The sequence below is a fragment of the Aythya marila genome (genome assembly GCF_965140915.1).
Source record: "Aythya marila genome assembly, chromosome: 5".
NCBI classification, from domain to species: Eukaryota; Metazoa; Chordata; class Aves; order Anseriformes; family Anatidae; genus Aythya; species Aythya marila.
The window spans coordinates 48,586,183-48,595,802 of record NC_139046.1 but is presented as its reverse complement, the minus strand read 5'-3'; the positions used below and the strand labels follow the sequence as shown (position 1 = coordinate 48,595,802).

At 41.6% G+C, this 9,620-nt stretch overlaps 1 long non-coding RNA gene across 1 annotated transcript; it reads right to left on the bottom strand.

Annotated features, from left to right (window-relative positions):
- Positions 1-614: 614 nt before the first annotated feature.
- LOC309878326 lies at positions 615-9,279 on the bottom strand. Its single transcript, XR_014317522.1, has 3 exons — positions 9,243-9,279; positions 8,859-9,115; positions 615-677 (listed from the first exon to the last, which is right to left on the bottom strand). It is a non-coding gene; the product is annotated as an uncharacterized lncRNA (long non-coding RNA).
- Between the last annotated feature and the right edge of the window lie 341 nt (positions 9,280-9,620).

Sequence of the window (9,620 nt, the reverse complement as noted above, 5' to 3'; positions counted from 1 at the left end):
TGGAGGTAAAACACGTGCATTCGAACTGAGGATCAGGAAGCTTTTGAACCCTTGAGTCTGATTACAGACACTACTACACAACAGAAATTTACACCAGGGTGAAGCCCAGGTACATGCTGCCCCCCGCATATCACCACTAGGTCCCAGCCCACCAGAAGAAACCTGGGAGTGGTATGGGCATGGTGGGACAACAGGACCCATGTGCCCTCATCTGTGGCCAGGCACGGTACAGGGAGCACTTGCTCTTTGGCTAAATGCAGCATAGGAGAGTCTTCGCTAATGCCTCACTGTCTACGTCTTCCAAATTAATTTCTTCACTGTGTGGGGAGCTCTAAAATCTTGAGAAAGGTCTTTGTGCATCAGAGGACTTGGAAGGAAGCACTCATTTTCTCAGGGAGTGACAGAGTCCAGAGAGACTGGGAACAAGTGACACAATGGCTCGTTGCATGCAAAATACACCTGTATATCACAAGGGTCTTTCCAGAGGAGATTTGGATCATCTCCAAAGCCTGGAGTGCCATGAAAAACACTTGAAGTTCCAGTGTTGGAAACACCTGTTATACAAGGAACAGGTCTACAGGTCATAAAGAGTTTGGGGCATTTTGATTCTTACCTGGGATTTTCCCTTCAAAGGGTGGGTACCTGGAGCTGCTCTGCCCAGTTTGATTCTTGAGTGCCTGTGAAGGGAGTGCACATTTTAGTTTGGAGGGAATAAATAAGTAGTAGGTGTATATCACCCCTGCCCTGCACTATTAGCACTGGTGTACCCATTATAGTGTGCCAGATAGCAGCTTCATCAGCTTGTTAGGAAAAGAGTGTATGTTGGAAGAACCCCAGGAACTGGAGGAGGGGAACTGGAGGGCACTTTGATATTGATTGCTAAAAAGGTGGAAGGGCAATGGTATAAAAGGTAGGTAAGGTAAGTAGTTAGGGAGGGAAGAGGATGAACGGGAAAATGTTGGAACTGGATCCCAGTTAGAGAGGTAATATGTTCAGATCTAGGGCACAAATGACCTTGTTAGCTGCATCGTCTGCAGCCTGGAAAACACAAAACATTTGCATTAGAAAACTCAAGGAAGCAGACTCAAGTGGGGTCATAAGTTTTGACCACTTTAGGTCCTGGAAAGTCCAAGCGTGGTTAGATAATGAAGGAAACCTCTGAAAATTTGAAACTCCAAGCATGGTTAGAAAATGAGGGAAACCTCTGAAAATTTCACAGAACTTCCTATGATGAAAAATGTTGATGTTTTCACCTGACACCAAGAAAAATTCACTTTAGAGCAAAAGCTTGACTTATCTTGTCTGTACTGAGTGATGACGGTCTCTCTGCACTGGAAAGAGTAGCTCTTATCTTTCTGTGTACATACAACAGGAGAATACTTGGCGATTATTATTCACTAAAGCTCCCATACTAGGCAAAGCTGCAGTCTGAGTCACTTTAACAGAAACCCACCCATTCCCAGGCCTACAGCAATTACTCACAAGCCAGCATTTAGATATGCAAATAACAACATATTGTAATCAGCAGCTTGTCCAATAATATGCCCTTTGTTTCATCAAAAAGGCGTATCAGTTCTGTACAGTTGGCAGTGAACATGCAAAGAGGAATTTGAAAAAGCAAGAACATCCAGAACAGCAGCCCCTGCCAGTCCGATTGCAGGCACCACTGATGTCAGACGATGCATCAGAAGCTTAGGGTGCTAATGACTTGTTGATGTGTTTGACATTATGCAGCTATTCCTTAGCAGATATTTTCACGGTAGGTATTGTTTTTATAGATGTTGCCATTTTACTCATGAGCTGGAAGTTTCAAGGGAAATTTTTGAAAAGATGAAATCTTGAGGGGACAGGGACAATGGGAGAGAGAAAGCTTGTCTGAACCTTCACATACACATGAAATATCTTGTCCTTAGTAATAAGCCTGTTACAGTATCGGGAATATAGGGCATCTGAATTCATCTGCTCAGCTGCAGTCATTTGCTTACATTCATATACACATATATGCATATAATCAGCTGTGGTCCTTGAACAGAAGTTAAAACATGCAAAAAAATGGAGAGAATTTGAGGTAATGGATCTAACTAAATTATCATCTTGAAATAATCCAGCTAGTTTATCTTCTTTGTTTTTGTGTCTGTCTTTCTTTTGGAGATTTGCAAGACAATTTTTAGAACCTAATTAGCTTTTTGCATGAAGATGCACTCCTTTCATTTTGGAGAATTAATCACATTTAATCTGCAGACACCTAGCCATTATAGCAAATTTGTCTGTCCACTATGACAGATAGATTATGAGAGAATAAATGGAAAGTGACATTCACATTAGCCAGAGTGTGTTTTTGGCTGCCATCGACTGGCTTTTCGAGTTACTGTGACTTTAACACATCATCGCTTTTTCATTACAACAACCTGATTGAGTAGGTTAGGTCACCAAGTGGCTTCTCCAAGCATTTATTATGACAGTAATGTTGTTTATGTTATCAAAACCCTTCTGAGTGAATTATTTTCTTAAACATAGGGTATCCTGCTGTTAACTAGAGACTAGCTGTACAGAGGAGTTTGGGATTCAAAGCTCTTCAGGCGTGCAGGAGTGCAGATCCAATTGCAAACAGGGGAGAAGAAGCTTCCTGATAATGAAATTTGGGCTGAGTATCCTTAGCAGCTTGTGCCAGTAGTGAAGGTGCTGGAAAAGATGACATTCTTACACAGGGCTTTGCATAAACCAAAAATGTGTGTACCTATATGAGAAGGCAACCAAGCAAAAATACCAATGCAGTGAACTATGTCTAAGAAAAAGCAGAAAAAAAAGAATGAGTTCATTTGTTCTACATAAAATGATTAGAGTATGGAAAGTATTTTCTTAACTATGCCAAAGAAAGAGAGATACAGTAGTTGTACTTTGCACTTCACCAGAAGTGTGATCAGTACTTTGTAAAATACGTGCAAAAAGCAGGGCTGCTTAGGAGAGCATGCAGTCTAGGGTGATTTATATCAGCTAAATAAAGGTAATTAAAGATATAAAGGACTGAAGCAGTAAAAACAGGACTGAGCTATTTAACCGAGTGTGACAGCTTTGCATGACTGATTATTCATGAACTACTCCTAGGTAGTTAAGAAACATAAAATGTGATTCATAACCTTTAGAAAGAAAACAAGCTACTTATTAAGAAACCTAATTTTATGATGCTCCTAAATCTACTGTAAATATTTGAATTCCTTTCTAAAAACTTTCTGAAAAACATGAATAAATACATCCATTCACATAATGCACAGGTATACATCTATTTCACAACGGGTAATTAAAAAAATAGGCACTTCTGTATGCAGTATAAATGCATTAAATGCATACTCCAAAAGCATTAAACAATTAGTTAACATTTCTACCGGATTGTTACCATGCATTTTTATGGAGATCAGCACTATCAGCTAAGGAATGCTAAATTAACAGGCCTTTAAAAAAGAGAAATGATCCACAAAACTGTCCTCTGATCAGACCAAAAGCTCCTCTTCCCAGGTATGTAATTGAGTAGTACACTAAATGGTGACTGTAGAGTGTATTAACAACTCTTCATTAACTCTTCACATGCAGTAAATTGCACCTCATTTACTCCATCGGTTAGCTACTGACAGCAGTGCAAGTGTATACATGCAGGGGGTTAATGTGAGAGCCACTACAGCACAGTGAATTACTAGGTCATTGCCTAGCACCTAGGAAATCCCTAATTGCAACTCACCATTCAGTAATGAACCAAATACATATAATTCTGCAAAACAATCTGCTAATGAAAAAAAAGCACAAAGTAATTCTTGTTTATTCATGGAGGTATCACAGTGGGAAGAGAGATAAGTGCTTATTTCCATAAGAGTTTTTTGTTTGTTTGTTTGTAAAATCTTTCCCTTTATTAAATTTCCCCTGCCTGGACTAAGTGTGAGTATTTCTCTTTTTTTTTTTTTTTTTTTTTTTTGCATAGATGAGGTAAAATGTATTAATATATATAATTATAAAAAGTCATGTAATTATGAGCATGCTCTGTTATGAGCCATCTTTAAAGTAAACATAAAACAAACACCAAGGAATTACTAGTAAAGGTAATTACCATAAAGTAATGTTGCTGGACTATCGAACGCTGTAATTGGATATTGCTACAATTGCCAGTGCATTTGTAGTTGAGCTACTCATGTATTATGTGTAAGCAATTTTCCTGGAATGTCTGTCTGAATCAGACACTGAATTTCACAGACCAGCATAAACACAGGTATTCTAGTTTTTTTTTTTCAGGATCAATTCACAGCACAACCTCTGCAGGATCTGTTTTGGAATTCCTGCATCATAGTATGTTCTTCTCTCATTCTGTTACTTACATTTTATTGAAGAATAAAAAGTTATTTTATTTTGTGTAAACATAAAAAAAAAAAACCACCACCAGCAATAACAAACTTTAACCTCCTTCAGACTGACTTCTAAAATTATTTCCCTTTTTAAAATTATTTTTCCTTTTTTTATTTTTTTAGTATTTCACAATTAACTTTTAGTTATATTTCTGACATTGCTAGATTTGTTTAGTTTTGCTTGCAAATACAAAGCTGCCTGGAACAAATCAAAACTTATATTTAAAAATCCTTTATGTAATATGAATGTAGAAGCTACTTCTTAAAATGCAGCGTATCTTTGTGTGGTTGCTCCTGTGTTTGTCTGAGCTGTCATCCTGCTTTTCTTTGCCACTGATTAACAGCTGCAGTTAAAGGAAAAGGACAGATTTAGCAAGTAACCTGCAACAGGATGTTCAGCTTCCTCTCCTTTCACTGGTTTTCTTTCTCTTACTACAGTTTAGGGATAAATAGGTCCTGAAGTCATAATAAAAGCATATGTTTACATTTTCCTCCTGGGAATTCTTGTAGAAGTTACCCTTTCTGTAAAAACTTCAGAAATCTAGGACTCTATAGCAATGCCATTCTCCTAAATTCAGCAGGATGGATTACAACACCCTACCAAAAAAAAAAAAAAAAAAAAGCCAAACTTAGCTCCAGAAAAACATATGTAGTTATGCAAAAGGTATAATAATGATATGCTCATTGCATTTAGATATGGAAGATAGCCATGGAGGTTTTCTAAGCTACCTTTCTATTACTGAAGGCTTGAAATGGCTGGAGACTAATATAAGCAAATGCCAGAGCTGGTAACCCTGTGTGGTATCTGTTACTCGGACAACTGAACTTCCCATTTACTGAGCACCTGTTCTGAATTATTTTCCAGACCTGCTTTGTTTCAAGAAGCCTTTGTAATAGCAGAACAATTAGCCTCAGTGTTTTCATACTGCAACATTGTCAGCCCAAGAGAGGAAGATACACAATGCAAATGATGACCTGAGGACTCGAGAATTTAATAAGCAAAAACACCACATGCAAACTCTGGTGGGTAGAGATTCCTCTAATATGCATGAGTGTTGGTTTTAGACTGAGATGAAGTGATCTTGCTAAAATAAATCGTTGCGTAATGGCGGAGCATCCCTCCCTTACCTGTCAGACTCAGATGGCCCGGCTCTGGGCTGGCCTGTGCCGTGTCCGCCTGCCGCTCTGACCCTGCAGCTATGCTACGGACAGGTAGAAACACTCTGGAAGAAAGCCAGCGCTCTGGTTTTTAGCCGGAATCAAGGCATGCGTCTGTATGACACAAGCATTTGTGCTGCACGATAAAGGTGTTTGTGGCATCTAATAAACTCATTGTCTGGTTCGTGCAGGTATTCATTGTTGTTGTTATGGTTAATGGGAGTACCAACTGCCACTCTCTGTAGAGACCAGGCTTTCTGGAAAATAAATATGTAACAATTAAAAGGCAAACTCCATCTCAAAGAGTTTACACAGGAAATATTATTTCAAACGTGATTTAGCTGCAGCTGAGGGGTCATGAACTACTGCCACGTTCGAAGGCACGATAACATGAACCAAAAGCAAAGCAGCCATTCATACAGGTTTATCAGCCTGTATGTACCTTGGGGAGTGTCAGGAGCTGATCCTCTGCCTTTCTGCTGCCCCCATCGCAGGGCAACAACCCCCAGCAGACAGGTGTGGCTGCCGGCTGTGCAGCTAATCTCTCAGATCAGCCCAGCGTGAATGGGTAGAGCCCATGAATCAGAGTCCAAAGGGTGGGTGTGCGAGCACGATCTCCCTGCTACCCAGAGTAGTGGAGGCGTTGCTCCTGCAAGCAGGACTATTTCACCCGCCTGGGCAGAGCACAGGGGCCTCCTTGGCCAGGAAATGTGAGGAGCAGCTTAAATTTGGCGCCGCTGGGGCGGGAAGAAGATTTGCACATTGCAGCTTCAGCCCCAGCCGCACGCAGGCTGCTGTGGGGAGCGGCCAGTCCCAAAACACGTCCAGGAACCACTGGGGAGCACGGTAAAAAGTGTGCTGAGAAGGCTGAGGGAGTGTCATGGCTCAACTGACCAAGTGAGGAGAATTTCTTCACTCTGCTTCATTAAACTGTTCAGATATAGCCACCGAGGCCACCAAATATGCATTTAGTTGGCATCAGAGGTTCCCAGAGTGACTTGAGACCAAGTGCCTGCTCTGTGCAGAGCTGGCCACATCCATCTGACTCCCTTCACTGCAACCACAAATTACAGGAGGTTGATCTGGTGAGAGGAACCTTCATCCTTCTTTGGGATGCCCCAAATTCTTGAGACTTTGCTGAAAATATCCACTGAGAGAGAGACAGTCGTGTAAAATTTTTTGTCATTCTCTCCTCTAGCCCCAGTTATATGTGTTTTCTGAAGGGCTTTTTTTTTTTTTTTTTTTTTTTTTTTTTTTTGTCAGTAGTGTCTTGCTTCAGCTTGTAATTCAAACTGAAAAAAAATGCTTCTAGAAACAGATGAATATGTAATTCTTAACTGGTTAAAGAAAGAGGGTCTTTTTCCCCATAATTAACTTGCCAAAATTCATTTTGCAGCAAAATTATCCTTCCTTCAATCCTGCCTTCCCATCTTTCATCAAACTTACGCTGAAATAACACTCTTAATCCCCAAGAAGCATCAATATTTTTGCTGCAGAACATTGCACAACTTGTGGTATGGACTAATGCCATGCATTAGCCGTGAAGCAAGGTTTGACGTAGCTAGAGAACATCAAGTACAATACCACATTTTATCAAAACCAAACAGCAGAACAATGCACACAAGGCTCTCGCAAATACACCAGACCCATCAGATTTCCACTTGATAAAGTCAGTACAGAGAAGAAATATCGGGTACACTCTGTCTTCATTAACGCAGGAGTAGGCCCGGCAGCTCTACTCTTCCTCTACACTGTGCCCTTAAGCCAGCAGACCTCGGGACGAGCCTTTTGGGCTGAAATAAACCACAATGAGTTGTGCTTTTTTCACGTGTCCCAGAAGGGACTTGGCCTGCTTCTCCCCAGAGTATTTCCCAGAGGTGCATTAACCTCAGCAGATCTTCTCTGAGACCTACAGCAGAGGCCCTGCCCTGTCCTGAGCCCTGCCCAGGGCTCTCAGGAGGACCGACAAGGAAAATTCCCTCAGGGACACAAGATGTGACCAGAGGGACCAGTGTGTCTGCCAGCGAGCCAGGCAGCACTGTGCAGACATATGCGCAAGCCCAACCACCCAGCACAGCACCTCTCAGAGCAGTGAGCCACCTAACGATGTCAGAGGCAAGCCCTGCTAATTAGGGGGCCGCAGCAACCCTAGCTGGCTTGTATGACGCCACCTGGGATGAGTTTGCCAGCCATGCATCAGAGGGATGGGGCTGGTTTTGGGGCCAGACTGTCTCTGTGGGGTTTGGGCTGTGCTGCCCAGGCCCTGTCAGCGCAGCTGGTGCTCTGGGGCAGGCTTGCAGGGAGGAGGGATGCAGAGAAAAGGCCAAATATCGCAGGTTATATGATCGGCACCTTCAACAGAAAACAACCCAAGCTCAGCTGCTGTGCTAGGCAGATCCTGGTTGGAAAAGCTAAGAGAGCAAAGCTCCAAAGTGGAGATGAATGAGGAAGCACACACTGCTGCAACTCATGCTATGACTTGTTTACAATAGAGCCAAGGTTTTGCTTAGTTCAGTAAGTATCCTAGTTCAGACACCAGTCCAAACCTCCTTTAATGAGACACTTGGAAATCTTGCAAAAAGAGCCTTCCCGTGCTCCTGACGTTGGGAAGTTTGCAAGTTACACTGCGGGAGAGATTTTCCCTACCTTGTTTTCTCTTTCAGTCGCAGCCGAAGCCAGATAACACAAAAGGTGAGTGAAAATATTTTTAAAAGGAAGAGTTTCTAAACCTTTCTTGCATTTGTTGTGGGCAAAGACCCAGTCTCTCTGAACTGGTTTGTTCAAGGCATTAACAAAAATGATTTATATTCTCCAGACTGTTTTAAAAGGCAAGTAATGGACATTCTGTTATTTCATAGAAGAATAAATGCACTAAGTCCAGAGGTTGGTCTGATTTATGGTTGAGCTGTCAGGTATATGTTATGGCTTGAATTTACATTAAACCATTGTGACTTACAGTAAATTAAATAGAGACCATAAATGGAAAATGTTTAAAAGGCCATTACATAACTGAATAAATGGGCTGAACATGTTGTCTGCATGCCTCTCCCACACCCTGATTAGCGGAGGATGATGGCTTCATCTGAGATTGAATCTGAGCTGTTGCCGCTATACATATTGCCAGGCTACAGCAAATATTACAAATCACATATAATTATTTTTAAGGAACAGTGAAGGAAAACAAATGCAATCAGATAAACTGACTCCTTTTGCAACTTCACCATCTCCTTGTTGAGTTTGCTCTAGCATCACACATGCAACATAAAGAGACAGGAAAATGAGAAATATAAATAAAATGATATATTTACATACAGAAATTAGAGGACTAAGGGGATGGACAAAGTTTTACCGCCCAGGTGACTGGGTCAGCACCCACACTTCAAGATAAGCCCAGGTTAAGGCACCAGCAGAGCAGCCGACATCATGCAGTTCGTGCAGAGGGAAACACGCATCATTGCACAGCAAGTGTGCAGGATCGCAGTATGAGGGGTCAGGAAGGCAAAGCTGCTGGTTATGCCTCCTGCACAGAGCAGTGCCCCTCCACTCTTAACAGCATGTGCAGTTGCAGCCTGTAAACGAAGGGAAACAAAGTCACCTCAGAAAAAATTCCAGCTATTTCTGGCTGCCCCATTCAAATGTAACCATAGCTCTGCATTGCCAAACAAGCTCCAGGAAACAGGGACATGCTCCTCTCACCTACAGTAATTCTGCAGAAAATGCCATGGTACTGAAAAGTCCCCAGCCTCCACTTGCTGGTCACTTGGGTTTTTGTTCAGAGGTGTCCAAAAGGCCAGGGAGATACGCTTACTATTCCTGAGCAGCTGCCCAGTGTGCTGCACTCTCTTTGCCAAATCCTTCCTCGTGACACTTAAAAATAGTGATGTGGTGACATTTTCTTCTTATTCCTTATTTCACTCAAATGCTTGATGACCTGCATTTATTTATAAAAATCTTACACTGCTAGTTTTAAACAGCTCCTAAAATTCACTCATCTGCCAGGTTTTCTGTTTAGGCTGTGTTCATCCATACGATGAACAGAAAAAAAAAAAAAAAAAAAAAAAAAAAAAACCACAC